At 43.7% G+C, this 14,962-nt stretch overlaps 1 protein-coding gene across 8 annotated transcripts in view; it reads left to right on the top strand.

The window, feature by feature from the left end:
* Positions 1-14,962, top strand: part of ARID4B (AT-rich interaction domain 4B) — a 1,373,103-nt gene that overhangs the window by 1,092,811 nt on the left and 265,330 nt on the right. The window lies entirely within an intron of this gene.

Below are 14,962 nucleotides of genomic sequence, written 5' to 3'. Positions count from 1 at the left end.
GCATAGTGTGAAAGGAGAAAGTTAAGTTCAAAGAGTTTGAAGGAATAAACAGTAAATCAGCAATGTGGTGAGATGCTTACCAGTGACAAAGCACTGTTGAGTAGAGTCTGACCCTCCAGCTCTGGCAACGAGACTGCCACAAGAGCCGGCTTTATCTGTGCTCCATCGTGTCGGCATCTGATGTCACCGACATAATGCGGATGTGACGACGCCTAATGCGCATGTGCAGGGAGCCGGGAAGCCCCGCAGACTACATTACCCAAAAGGACCTGTGGCGGTGGGAGGGATCCAGGCAGGGCACGATCACATGGTGCACGACCGGAGCAAGAACTGCCCATATCTTCCGCAGACCAAAAGGGAAAGAGCAGTAGGATGTTGAAGTGGCACAGGAGGAAATGTGAGAAATAGGAACGCCGAAGCGTAACCTAGGGGGTGTGGACTCCCTAGAGCACGGCGTAAAGCGGGCATAGAGTGATTAAATCACTCTATGCCCTGGGCGTCCGTATGACTGCTGGAGATAAGATCCCAGAGGTGGAAAAGTGGGGAAAAGGGCACGGCTGAATTGGAGAAAGACACACAAAATATGGAGCTACTAGACCTGCATGGCATATTAGACCACCCACAGCCGTAGCCTGTCTAAGTGTCAGAATAATACTGTGCTCTCCAGTCAAAATGCAATAATAACATAAATCCAAAGAGTAAGTTAAGAATATCATCAAATACAATGAATAAATATAAGATCACATAGATAAAGCAAGTTATACCTGAAATGAGTATATTAAAAGAAAAGGTGAATGGAAATAAAAGTAGAAATAAGCTCAAATGGTAGAAAAGAGGAAGGAGGGGGGACGGGAAAGGGGAACAGACATGGATACCAAGAGGGGAGAGGAAAAAGAAAAGGGAAGGCTGAAACTAAAGAAAAGGCTTAAAGCTAAGGCTCTCATTAAATCCTGGAATTACAGTAGCCCTAAGATCATAAATCCATTGGGCTTCAAGTTGGAGCAGTGTCCTGTCGACACTGCCCCCCTTGAGTTCAGAGGGACATGTTCCAATGCCAAAAATTTAATAACATCAGGGTTAAATTCATGATATAAGCCAACGTGTCTACTGATGGCAATGTCCATCTTTTTTTCCCCAATCGGTTTAATGTGATCTCTTATTCGTTTAAAAAACTGTCGCTTAGTCTTCCCAATATAAAAGCCACCTCACAGACACTGGGCCAAATAAATGACACCAGGTGTCTGGCAGGTGACTCTAAATTTGACAGAATGCCATTTGCCATTAGGGAGTTTAAATTGGGACTTATGGTCAAACTGGCAGACATCACAGTGGCCACAGGGAAAGGTACCCCAGTCGGCCTGAGCTTTAAATAAAGGGGCAGTGTCAAAGTGGCTATGGACTAAGCGGTCTTTCAACGACGAAACTCATGGTATATTTCTTAACAATACGGTCTGCTGACAAAAGCGGCCAAAATTTATTCCAGATTTTCCTAATCTTAGTGTGTTGATTTGAGTAGCGAGTGATAACTCTTACTGTATCAGATTTATTTGAACGTTTAGAGGAAAAAATCAGAGAGTTTCTGTCTTTAGCATTGACATGATTGTACGCATTTTTTAAGTGTGGCTATAACCTCAAATTCTTAATCTACGATAAAGGTCTTTTGCAGCAATATGAAAATCTAAATCCTTACTGCAGTTGCGCTTAAGCCTTAGGCACTGGCTGTATGGAATACTTTTAAGTAGTGTGTCTGGGTGGGAACTTTTGGCATGGAGTATAGTATTACCCACGGAGGGCTTCCTATATACAGTGGGGACGAAAGTATTTAGACCCCCTTAAATTTTTCACTCTTTGTTATATTGCAGCCATTTGCTAAAATCATTTAAGTTCATTTGTTTTCCTCATTAATGTACACACAGCACCCCATATTGACAGAAAAACACAGAATTGTTGACATTTTTGCAGATTTATTAAAAAAGAAAAACTGAAATATCACATGGTCCTAAGTATTAAGACCCTTTGCTCTGTATTTAGTAGAAGCACCCTTTTGATCTAATACAGCCATGAGTCTTTTTGGGAAAGATGCAACAAGTTTTTCACACCTGGATTTGGGGATCCTCTGCCATTCCTCCTTGCAGATCCTCTCCAGTTCTGTCAAGTTGGATGGTAAACGTTGGTAGACAGCCATTTTTAGGCCTCTCCAGAGATGCTCAATTGGGTTTAAGTCAGGGTTCTGGCTGGGCCATTCAAGAACAGTCACGGAGTTGTTGTGAAGCCACTCCTTCATTACTTTAGCTGTGTGCTTAGGGTCATTGTCTTGTTAGAAGGTAAACCTTTGGCCTAGTCTGAGGTCCTGAGCACTCTGGAGAAGGTTTTCGTCCAGGATATCCCTGTACTTGGCTGCATTAATCTTTCCCTCGATTGCAACCAGTCGTCCTGTCCCTGCAGCTGAAAAACACCCCCACAGCATGATGCTGCCACCACCATGCTTCACTGTTGGGACTGTATTGGACAGGTGATGAGCAGTGCCTGGTTTTCTCCACTCATACCGCTTAGAATTAAGGCCAAAAAGTTCTATCTTGGTCTCATCAGACCATAGAATCTTATTTCTCACCATCTTGGAGTCCTTCAGGTGTTTTTTTTAGCAAACTCCATGCGGGCTTTCATGTGTCTTGCACTGAGGAGAGGCTTCCGTCGAGCCACTCTGCCATAAAGCCCCGACTGGTGGAGGGCTGCAGTGATGGTTGACTTTCTACAACATTCTCCCATCTCCCGACTGCATCTCTGGAGCTCAGCCACAGTGATTTTTGGGTTCTTCTTTACCTCTCTCACCAAGGCTCTTCTCCCCCGATAGCACAGTTTGGCCGGACAAGGCTGGCTCTAGGAAGGGTTCTGGTCGTCCCAAACGTCTTCCATTTAAGGATTATGGAGGCCACTGTGCTCTTAGGAACCTTAAGTGCAGCAGAAATTTTTTGTAACCTTGGCCAGATCTGTGCCTTGCCACAATTCTGTCTCTGAGCTCTTCAGGCAGTTCCGTTGACCTCATGATTCTCATTTGCTCTGACATGCACTGTGAGCTGTAAGGTCTTATATAGACAGATGTGTGGCTTTCCTAATCAAGTCCAATCAGTATAATCAAACACAGCTAGACTCAAATGAAGGTGTAGAACCATCTCAAGGATGATCAGAAGAAATGGACAGCACCTGAGTTAAATATATGAGTGTCACAGCAAAGGGTCTGAATACTTAGGACCATGTGATATTTCAGTTATTCTTTTTTAGTAAATCTGCAAAAATGTCAACAATTCTGTGTTTTTCTGTCAATATGGGGTGCTGTGTGTACATTAATGAGGAAAAAAATGAACTTAAATGATTTTAGCAAATGGCTGCAATATAACAGAGTGAAAAATTTAAGGGGGTCTGAATACTTTCCGTCCCCACTGCAAGGAGGAATCAAGTTTTCCATTGGCATCAATTGAAATGACTAAATCCAAGAAGTTTGTTTGACTACAATGCATAGTGAATCTCAGGTTGAAGTCATTGATGGAAATCAGCCTCAGAAAAGTGTGGCCTGGATTTGTATTCAGCCCCCTTTACTCCTGATACCCCTAAATAAAATCTAGTGGAACGAATTGCCTTCAGAAGTCACCTAATTAGTAAATAGAAGTCAACCTGTGTGTAATTTAATCTCAGTATAAATACAGCTGTTCTGTGAAGCCCTCAGAGATTTGTTAGAGAACCTTAGTGAACAAACAGCGTCATGAAGGCCAAGGAACACACCAAACAGGTCAGGGATAAAGTTGTGGAGAAGTTTAATACAGGGTTATATTGAGTGATAGGACCTCTGCGCTACTAACGTGAAAAAGGAAATTGTGAACTTACATATGATGTGAGCAACAAATCATATAGGTGATGCCGCAAAATCAAGAGTGTACACTAAATCACCATATAGTAAATAAATATTGAAAATGATTTCGCGCAAACACATAAATAAATCAAGCATAAATATTCGCTGTGTCACGTGATCTGTGTTCAGCAATAAAAGCAAAATGTTCAAATAATAATATAATGGTGAAAGCAAACAAAAAGGTTAAGGCCCCTATCCTAGGGCCAAACGATGAGTAGTGAGTCCAATAATAGCACAATAAATCAGCTGTGTAAGGTGGCTGCAGTATTGATGGTATTGAAGTCAGGTATAGCAAAGTGACTCGTTCCCCCTGTATGTGTGCTCCCAATGCCCTTACCTCAAGGGGCTTAGAATTAAGCCCAATTGTAGAGTGATGGTCTGGGGGTGTCAGGTTGTCAGGGGATGTCCGCTGGTTGTAGATGAGTAGATACCCCAGCTACTCCTGGATGGGGGTGATTCTGTGTGCTGAACTCCAAGCCACAAAAACAAAAGAAAAGAAAAGGGGGCTTCCCATGGTGTAGTAATTATAAAATCCGGTTTATTGAGGTTAAAAAAATAAGTTAAAATAGCGTCCACACTGTGGGTACAGTGTGAGACAGTGACAGGCAAAGATGGCGACGGAACGCCGTCACCTGATGCGAAACTTCCGGTTCACAGCTGGTTGTGACCCCGGACGTTGTAGCTGTGAACCGGAAGTTTCGCATCAGGTGTAAAATTAGTCTAAAAGCCAAACACTATCTGTGGCGGAAACTAACACTGCACATCACCCTGAACACACCATTCCCACTGTGAAACGTGGTGGCAGCATCATGTTGTGGGGATGCTTTTCTTCAGCAGGGATGGGATAGCTGGTCAGAGTTGATGAGAAGATGGATAGAGCCAAATACAGGGCAGTCTTAGAAGAAACCTGTTAGAGTCTGCAGAAGACTTGAGGCTGGGGCAGAGGTTCACCTTCCAGCAGGACAAACGACCCTAAACATACAGCCTGAACTACAATGGAATGGTTTAGATCAAAGCATATTCATGTGTTAAAATGACCCAGTCAAAGTACAGACCTAAATCCAATTAAGAAACTGTGACAAGACTTGAAAATTGCTTTTCACATATGCTCTCCAGCCAATCTCACAGAGCTTGAGCTATTTTGCAAAGAAGAATGGGCAAAAATGTCACTTTCTATGTCACCCAAGGGGTGTGAACTTTTTCAAGACACTGTATGTGTATGTACAGTATATATATATCATATATACAGTTGTGCTCATAAGTTTACATACCCTGGCAGAATTTGATTTCTTGCCCATTTTTCAGAGAATATAAAAGATAACACAAAAACATTTCTTTCACTCATGGTTGGTGTTTGGCTGATGTCATGTATTATCAATCAACTGTGTTTACTCTTTTTATTCATAATGACAACAGAAACTACCCAAATGACCCTGATCAAAATTTTACATACCCTGGAGATTTTGGCCTGATAACATGCACACAAGTTAACACAAAGGGGTTTGAATGGCTATTAAAGGTAACCATGCTCACCTGTGGTCAGTTTGCTTGTAATTAATGTGTGTGTATAAAAGATCAATTAGTTTCTGGACTCCTGACAGACCCCTGCATCTTTCATCCAGTGCTGCACTGACGTTTCTGGATTCTCAGTCATGGGGAAAGCAAAAGAATTGTCAAAGGATCTGCGGGAAAAGGTAGTTGAACTGTATAAAACAGGAAAGGGATATAAAAAGATATCCAAGGAATTGAGAATGCCAATCAGCAGTGTTCAAACGCTAATCAAGAAGTGGAAAATGAGGGGTTCTGTTGAAACCAAACCACGGTCAGGTAGACCAACTAGAGTTTCAGCCACAATTGGCAGGAAAATTGTTTGGGATGCAAAGAAAAACCCACAAAATACTTCAGGTGAAATACAGGACTCTCTGAAAACATGTGGTGTGGCTGTTTCAAGATGCACAATAAGGCGGCACTTGAAGAAAGATGGGCTGCATGGTTGAGTCACCATAAGAAAGCCATTACTACGCAAATGCCACAAAGTATCCCACCTCCAATACACCAAACAGCACAGAGACAAGCCTCAAACCTTGCACAAAGTCATTTGGAGTGATAAGTCCAAAACTGAGCTTTATGGCCACAACCATAAACGCTTCATTTGTAGAGGAGTCAACAAGGCCTATGATGAAAAGTACACCATTCCTACAGTGAAACACAGAGGTGGATCACTGATGTTTTGTGAATGTGTGAGCTACAAATGCACAGACAATTTGGTCAAAATTGATGGCAAGATGAATGCAGTATCTTATCAAAAAATACTGAAGGAACATTTACATTCATCAGCCAGGAAGCTGCTCATGGGACGTACTTGGACATTCCAAAATGACAATGATCCAAAACACAAGGCCAAGTGAACCTGTCATTGGCTACAGCAGATAAAGTGAAGGTTATGGAGTGGCCATCCCAGTCTCCTGACCTCAATATCATTGAGCCACTCTGGGGAGATCTCAAACGTGCAGTTCATGCAAGACAGCCCAAGAATTTACAGGAACTGGAGCCTTTTTGCCAAGAGGAATGGGCAGCTTTACCATCTAAGAAGAACACGGTATTAAGAACTAGGGCATGTAAACTTTTGATCAGGGTCATTTGGGTAGTTTCTGTTATTATGATTTAAAAAGAGTAAATACAGTTGATTGCTTCAGCCAAACACTAACCATGAGTAAAAGAAAAGTTTGTGTTCTCATTCATATTCTCTGAAAAATGGCCAAGAAATCCTAAAATCTGCCAGGATATGTAAACTTATGAGCACAACTGTGTATATATAGATGGTATATAAAATACAGTTTTGCATCATAGTTCCTAGGAATGGAGTAAAACTCAATTCATTATTTAAACCTGGAGGTACAGGGTCAGCTACCATATTCATCTACTTTTTATCTACAACAGTTTTTTATCCACATTTCATGCTATTTTATTTCATTGGGGAATCTATAACTTAGGCAAGTCAACCACGCTGCCTCAATGTTCATGAACACAGACTCACAACTGGGCACGTACAATTTTTTTATTTTGTTTCACTTTTTTTCGTTGTTCTGATTTAGAAATGGTTGCAATCTCCTAGCAGCAAATACACTACTCCTGTGGTATCACAGTTTTACTGATAATTTTCAGTTCAGATTTAGCCACAGATGTTGACCCTCATATAGAAAGGGACAATTCTCACATCTTTTAACCATTCTTAATGTTTACTATATTATAAAAACTAAATTGGCTGTGCACTAGACATCTTTTAATGTAGTTGCCTGCTTGTATATAGTCCTCAAAACCTGTTTGCCAGCCTCAGTATCATTTTTATTAAAAATTAATGTTGAATTTTTTTTTGCTCTATTGCATGCTTTCACCAGGAATCTGATTATATATTATATCTGCCTTAATTTATTAGCCTCCCCCTCAAAATATTCTCAAGAACAGTATCTATGGGTCCTTAATTTCTGGCACACCATAAATAATCGGATGCTGTTGATTTTCTGAACAACTTTGCTTTCACTTGCCCATCCAAGGTGACAGCTACAGTGAAACGCAAACAATCCACCTGCTTTTTCCTCACCATTAAAGTTGATTTCAGATTGCTGTCATTTTCCTTCTGTATGCCAGTAATGTTTTTAATAAACCTTTATTTATGAAAGACAGGGTATTACATTGCAAAATAATAAAACTGTAAAGATAGAGTTACATCTACCAAAGGTGATGACTTCAAGTAATACACCAATCATTCCTTTTTTGTTGTTCAAAAGAGAAGAGTAAAAAAAACATAAATGATAAACAGTTGTAATTGCATCTGGTTTAGCCAAAGTTAGAAAAGAACAATGGTCAGGTAACAGAATAATGAGATAAGCTCTTCTTAGTCACCGGGCTAGAGAGATTTGGCAGGCTTCCTATCAACACTTAAGTTTGATCTATCGTATAAGATTAAAGGTTGGGGCAGGCAGGAGTGTGCGGAGGGAGGGGGGCAACTTGCGCCTCCAGCTAACTTTACCCCACACCTCCCCCTACCCAAGCCCCCTCAATACAATGCATCTGCACCATGGCGGCACAAAGGTGCCAGTACCCCCTACAGGTCATGGTATCTCATGGTATCAGACCTCCAGAGCCTATCCGGTCAGCTTGCTCCTCTATTTCTCATCTGTCACCTGACATCAAACATATTGGCTATCCTTAAATAGACAGCCATAACGAGTTAAGACTTAGAGCAATAAGTAGGAAAGGGAGGAAAGATGGAAAAAAGAAAAGTAGATTGGAACATACCTGGGAATTTGCTTCCACCTCCGCCTCCCCTCCGAGCCCTTTCGACATCACCACATATACTGGAAGGTTAAACAGGAGAGGGAGAAGTGTCTTACCTCCATTCCCTCGTTTGGTTATAAGAGAGAATAGTATGTTGGGACCTAATTCGTGGCTCCCACCTGCGGGCCCTTCAGGCGTCCTTTCAGGGATGGATCCGCCAGTTCGAGGAGGGCTATGTCTAAGCTAGAAGGTACGTGACCTGGGTCTGAGACATATATTGTTCAGGGCTGCCAAATTGCAGTGAAGCGGTCATGGACATCCCTACAGGTGGCAATCCAATCCTCTGCCTCTCGGATGTCACCTATCCTGCTACGCCATTCCTCTCTGGATGGGACTTGCGGACACCTCCAGAATATGGGGAGTAGCCGCTTAGCTGCATTGAGCAAGTGAGGCAGCACACTTTTTTTGTATTGGCTTATTGGCATGGGAGGAATGTGCAGCAGGAAATTAATTCCCTTAATTTGGGATTTGATGTCTTCCCAGTAAGGTTTGATCACAGGGCATTCCCACCAAATGTGCAGAAAGGTGCCTTTTTGACCGCAACCCCTCCAACATTGGTCTGGTTTAGATGGATATATTTTTGCTAAATCTGCCGGTACTCGGTATCAGCGCATCAGTATTTTGTAATTCATTTGCTGTGTCTTGGAGTCGATTGAGCTAGATTGAGTAAGTTGGTAAAGGGAAGATAATTGGGCAGGAGTGAAAACTACTTCTAGGTCTCCTTCCCAGGCCTTAATGTATGATGGCTTCACTGCAGGAAAAGCAGAGCTGAGCAGTTCAAAAGGTGTGAGGGAGGAGATATCTCTTATGGAGTCTCCTTGTGTTTTGAAAAAATGATGGAGCTGCCTATAGCACCAAAAGTCCATAGGGAAACTCCCCTTCCGGGCTCATAGGGTTTCTAGGGGAATTAATTTACCGTCTTGCATTAATTTACCACAACTGGTGCTACCATCATCCACCCAGGGACCAAAGAAAGCCGCCTGTTCACCAGGCAGGAACCACAAATAACCTCCCAATGGGGACACAGGGTTCGCCAGTGCCAAGTTGGCGTTGAGTCAGTCCCAGGTTTTCAAAAGCTGGGTCGTCAACAGAGAGGTAGAGGCAGACAGCCCTCTGTGTTCCCGGGCTAGCCACGGGGCATAGGTCAGATTTCTCCCCGCCATGTATTTTTCTAGGGAGACCCATAGTTTGGATTGGGTGTGGAAGCGCCAGTTAAGTATCCTTTGAAGCCATTGACCTTGACTTGAGCATTTGTGTCCGAATACAGGGCCATGATCCATGTGAGCATATGGGAGCGGAGGCCCAAAGCTTCCAACACAGCCCGTAAATAAGTCCAGTCCACCCGATCGAAAGCTTTCTCCGTATCGGTGGACAGGATCAGGTAGGGGGGGGATTCAGGGGAAGCACGTGCCCAGTGAATAAGGTGAATTGCTCTGATTGAATTATCCCTAGCCTCCCTGCCTGTTATAAACCCTGTTTGATCTGGGTGAACTATTAGTGGGATTAGGTGCTTCAGTCTGGTCGCAAGGATCTTAGCTAGTATTGTTATATCCACATTGAGAAGGGATATGGGTCTGTAGCTTTGGGGCATAGCGGGATCTTTCCCCTCCTTAGGTATTACGGAGATATGGGCCAGTAGGGCTTCGCTAGGGATTACAGTGCCATCTGCTATAGAATTAAAATAGCTACACATCGATTCAGACAGTAGGGGTAGAAACAGCTTATAATATGCCTTGGTGAACCCGTCAGGGCCTGGGCTCTTCCCATTAGGTAAGGAGTTCACCGTGGATTCTAACTCAGTGGCGGTAATGGGGGCTTCCAACGTGGAGCATTACTCGTCTGTCAGTGAGGGTAGGCCAGATGCAGTCAGGTATGTTTGAATGTCCTTCTTTCTTACGGCTTGGGTCTCTGGGGCCTGTGTTGAATTCAGGTTATATAATGTACTATAATAATCCCGGAACCCAGAAGCTATTTGGGAAGGTCTGACCATATAATCACCTGAGCGGAGGCGTAGCTTATGTACATACATGAGCGCACGTTTTTTCCTAAGAGCTCTAGCCAACATACGGCCGCACTTATTGCCATGTTCGTAGTATTTATGCGACAGGTATCGCAGTTGTCTGCATGCTTGTCGGTCTAACAATCGAGAGAACAATTCTCTCAATTCCGTCAATGCCCTCAGAGCCTCTGGGTCACTGTTCTTTTTGTGTTTAAGTTCCGCCTGCTGAAGCGCCTGAAGTACCCTATCAAAATCTGCTTGCCTTGCTTTCTCAAGTCTGGATACCTGAGAGATCAGCTCACCTCTTACCACTGCTTTATGGCCCTCCCACACAATCCCCTTACTCATCCCTCCTGTGTTATTTTCCTTAAAGTAGTAGGACAAAACCCCCGTGACCCCGGAGACCACCGCGCATCGTCCAGCAGGGATTCGTTTAAGCGCCACGACCAGGCCCCACAGGTGCCTTGTGGCAAAACCAGTGAGGCCATTACTGGGGCATGGTCAGAAATCGTGATATTCCCGATGGACGAGGCCTGCAGCAACTCCAGAGCCAAGTGGTCCACACAAATCAGGTCTATGCGAGTATAAACATTGTGCACCTTCAAATGATAACTATAGTCCCTATCAACAGGGTGGAGAACTCCCCAGCTGTCTAAGAGATGATGAGTTTGTAGGGATCTACATAAATGTTTAATAAAGGCGTGTGAATGAGAGGGGCGCTTGTGTGAGGTGTCCAGTTGTGGGTCTGGGCTGATACTAAAATCACCCCCCAGGACCAAAGGGCCCTCTTTGAATTCCGCCAGACTATCAAGGGTGTTATCTAAGAAGGTGAGTTGGTTGGAGATAGGGGCATAGATCGTGGCGACTGTAAGCTTCTGCCCAGCTATGGTCCCCTTCGGGAAGACATATCTCCCCTGGGGGTCTACCTTACTTTCAATGACCTGGAGGGGGCAAGACTTATGTATGGCAATAGCTGTACCTCTAGATTTTGCAACGGGCGAATTGCTCAGGAACCATTGGTTATATATATGGTTGGGTAATTTAGGCATTGATTGGGGGGGTGAAATGCATTTCCTGTAAAAGGATCACCTGGGCCCCTGAGCGCTTAAGTTCCCACCATAATTTACTGCGTTTACATGGGGAGCAGAGACCACGTACATTATACGAAATTACCTTAAGTGATGCCATAAAGAGTTCTCGAAGTAAGTAATTCTCGCTGTACTACTGTGGGCGCGGAGTAGGAGGTGGAGCCGGAGGCAGTTCCTGTAAAAAGGTATACAGTGGAGAGGAGTAGACAGAAGGGAAGGAAGAAAACAGAGTTAAAGAGAGTAAGGCACATGTTAAACTCAAAGTGCATTAATATGAACAATACCACAACATGAGGTACCTGGGGGTCAGGCATCAGGTCCCCCCCCCCCCCCACAGGGGAGAAGTGCCCGAGGCTCGTCCCTGTTTCCAAAAAAAAGGAAAAAATACCTAAGAAGGTATGGCCTGCGTGGGGAACGTGGACCATCATGAGAGGGAGGAGGGCGAGGGCCAGCCCCCATCCACCGCCGTCTCCTGATCAATAGGCAATATACAACGTATAATGTATAAGAGGGGAGAACTTTCGTAGAAACAAAAACCGGAGAACATAGATCAAACTTAAAGAGGGAGGAAAAGGCTTAAAAATAAACTGGATAATCAGGGCGTCCAAAGCAGAAGCCTGTCGGGGCAGGTTCAGAACTGTAGCCTCTATTTCCCCTTCTGGGGCAGCCTTATGAGACCATAATCAAGCTCATTATCAGGGGCAGTCATCTTAAAGGAGGGGATCACTACGGCATGTTGTGCAATTAAGGCTATGTCCCAACTTCAGACAGCGTGCTTGGTCGTATGGGCAGAGGCCCTTGCAAAAGGATAAGGTGGAGCCCTGTAACTGAAGAGAAGAATGTTCCTCACAGAAGTGTAGAGAGCAAGTCAATACAAGGGTGCTTTCCTTTAGTGCCGTGGTGACACAGGATCCATGGGGGAGGCAGACGTGGGGATGTCCGCGTTCTCGTCTGCGGCTCCTGCGGTTAGCCGGAAGCCAAGGTTGGGGGAGTTGCAGGTGCGGGTGATCTTGTGGGCCCCTCCAGTCTGGAAAATCAACTGGTTCAAGTCCCAAGGTATCCAAAAAAAATGGAAGGTCATCTTTAGTGCGCAACGTAACATTTTTCCCCTCCCTGGATGCCTGCAGATAGAAAGGGAAGCCCCAGCGATAAGGCAGATCTGCCTTTTGGAGAGCCTCCAGCAGGGGTCAGAGGGCTCTGCGTTGCATGAGAGTGCGTCTTGAAAAGTCCTTATAGAAATACAGGTGTGCCCCGTCAAAGTCGAAGTATTTCTTCCCACGCATCTTCTGCATAATCCTGTCTTTCAGTGTATATTTATGGAGCTTACAAATGATGTCTCTCGGATTGTCCGCATCCTGGGAGGGTGGTCTAAGGGCTCTGTGAGCACAGTCTATCTCAATAGGAGCTGTGGCAGGCAGACCTAATATTTCTCTAATGACATCTTCCAATGTGGGAACAATATCCTTAGGAGCCGTGGCTTCTGGCAAACCACGTATGCGGATATTTGCTCTCCTACTGCGGTTTTCAAAGTCATCTAACTGACACAGTAAGGCTTCAATTTTCTGATCTTGGAAGCTGCATCTGTCCTGGAGCATAGTGATAGCAGGCAGCACCTCATCTAGCCTCTGTTCCACAATTTCCACCCTGGTTCCCAAATGATTAGTGTCAGCCTTGAGTTGGGCTATATCCTCCCTGAAGGCTTTCTCCACCCTGGCAGTGAATCTCTCCAAGTCATCCCTGGTGGGGAGGGACCTAATATGGCGTTTTATGTCCCCTTCCCCTAGGAAGTCAGTCATGTCAGGGGCCTGATCATGGGAGGCAGAGGATCCCGGGAAGAGTGGAGGGACTGTGTCACTCACCAACCTCGGAGAGGGGATCTGGGAATCCTGTTGCTGCTGCTGGGCTAGCGCCTTCTGTGCAGCCTTTGCTGCCTTAGTAGTTTTCGGCGTCAGCGCCATTTTGGGGGCCTCGTGTCCCGGTTCGGGGTTCTGGCCAGATATGTACTGTGAGTGCTAACTTTTTTTAAACTTCCGACTAGATGGCGCTTTTCCCTTTCTACACACAGGAGCGGTGGATCAAATCACATGCGATTCTTTGCAGAGTGATTTGCACCAATTCATTTTGTACTGATGCAAATCACACCATAAAGTATCGGTTTCGGTATCGGGAGCATTTTGGCGAGTATGGATACTCGCGCAAATGCTTGGTATCGTTATCGGTGCATCCTTTAATTTTTTTTTATCTGCATATTTTCAAAACAATTTCTTTATCTAGTACACCAATGTTGCTCACCTCATTTTATTGTAAATGTATTCGTGCTTACCCCTCTAGTTAAATTGTCAAGTCTCTATTTTTCAAAATAAATCCTTGTCATATATGGTACCACTGAATGTACAAATAATAGTATCCCATTATGTACATTCATAGATGGAAACATTTTTTACTTCTTCCTACATTTTAAATCTGTTTCAATATAGCTTGGCTTACTAGTAAACTTTGTACTTTGTTTTCCAGCTCATTCCAGCCACTGATTCATATTATTTAAATCCTCTATAATATATTTTTTCTTTTTGATTTAAATACTCTATAGAGCTGGTCTCCAGGATTTTTTTTTAACCACTTCAGCTCTGAAGGGTTTACCCCCTCTTCCTAACCAGGCCATTTTTTGTAATACAGCAATGCGTTACTTTAACTGACAATTGCTGGGTCGTGCGACACTGTACCCAAATAAAATGTATGCCTTTTTTTCCCACAAATAGAGCTTTCTTTTGGTGGTATTTTATCACCTCTGCTGTTTTTATTTTTTGCGCTAGAAACAAATAATGACCGTCATTTTTTTTTAAAAAAAACAATCGTTTTTACTTTCTGCTATATCCAATAAAAATTTTTTTAAAAATCTAATTTCTTCATCAATTTAGGCCAATATGTATTCTGCTACATATTTTTGCTAAAAAATATCCCAATAAGCGTATATTGAGTGTTTTGCGCAAAAGTTACAGCGTTTATAATCTATGGGATATTTATTTATTTATTTTTTACTAGTAATGGCGGCGATCAGTGACTTAATGCAATAATGCAGCAGGACTGCATTATTGCAGGGGACAAATTGGACACCTGACACTTGACACTTTTTTGGGGACCAGGGACATTATAACAGTGATTAGTGCTAAAAGTATGCCCCGTCACTGTAATAACACTGGCAGGGGAGGTGATAACATTGTCAGTAAAAGGATTAAATGTGTACCTAGGGAGTGCTTACTAACTGTAGGGGAGATGCTTTTACTGCAAGAAGGCATGGATCAGTGTTTCTGCTTCACAGGATCCATGTCTTTTGTACTCACAGAATGACAGTCTGCCTTGTTTACATAGGCAGACTGTCATTCTGTCAGAGTACCCAGCGATTGGCGAGTTCCAGCGGGCATCGGGTCTGCGGGGCCCGCTGAGCAAACCGCCAGCACTGCGCTCGAGCCCAAAACCCTGAAGTACAGAATCGCGTATATATACGTCATTCTGCACATTTCCCTCTCCTGAAGCAGCTGCCCTGGTTCTATTGAAACTGGTCAAGTACTGGGATGTTTTTTTTTAATAATAGGGAACATATATGTACTGCTTGGTACAGTGCGTCTTGTACAA

The sequence above is a fragment of the Aquarana catesbeiana genome, linkage group LG04 (genome assembly GCF_042186555.1).
Source record: "Aquarana catesbeiana isolate 2022-GZ linkage group LG04, ASM4218655v1, whole genome shotgun sequence".
NCBI classification, from domain to species: Eukaryota; Metazoa; Chordata; class Amphibia; order Anura; family Ranidae; genus Aquarana; species Aquarana catesbeiana.
This window is presented reverse-complemented; position numbering and strand designations above follow the sequence as displayed.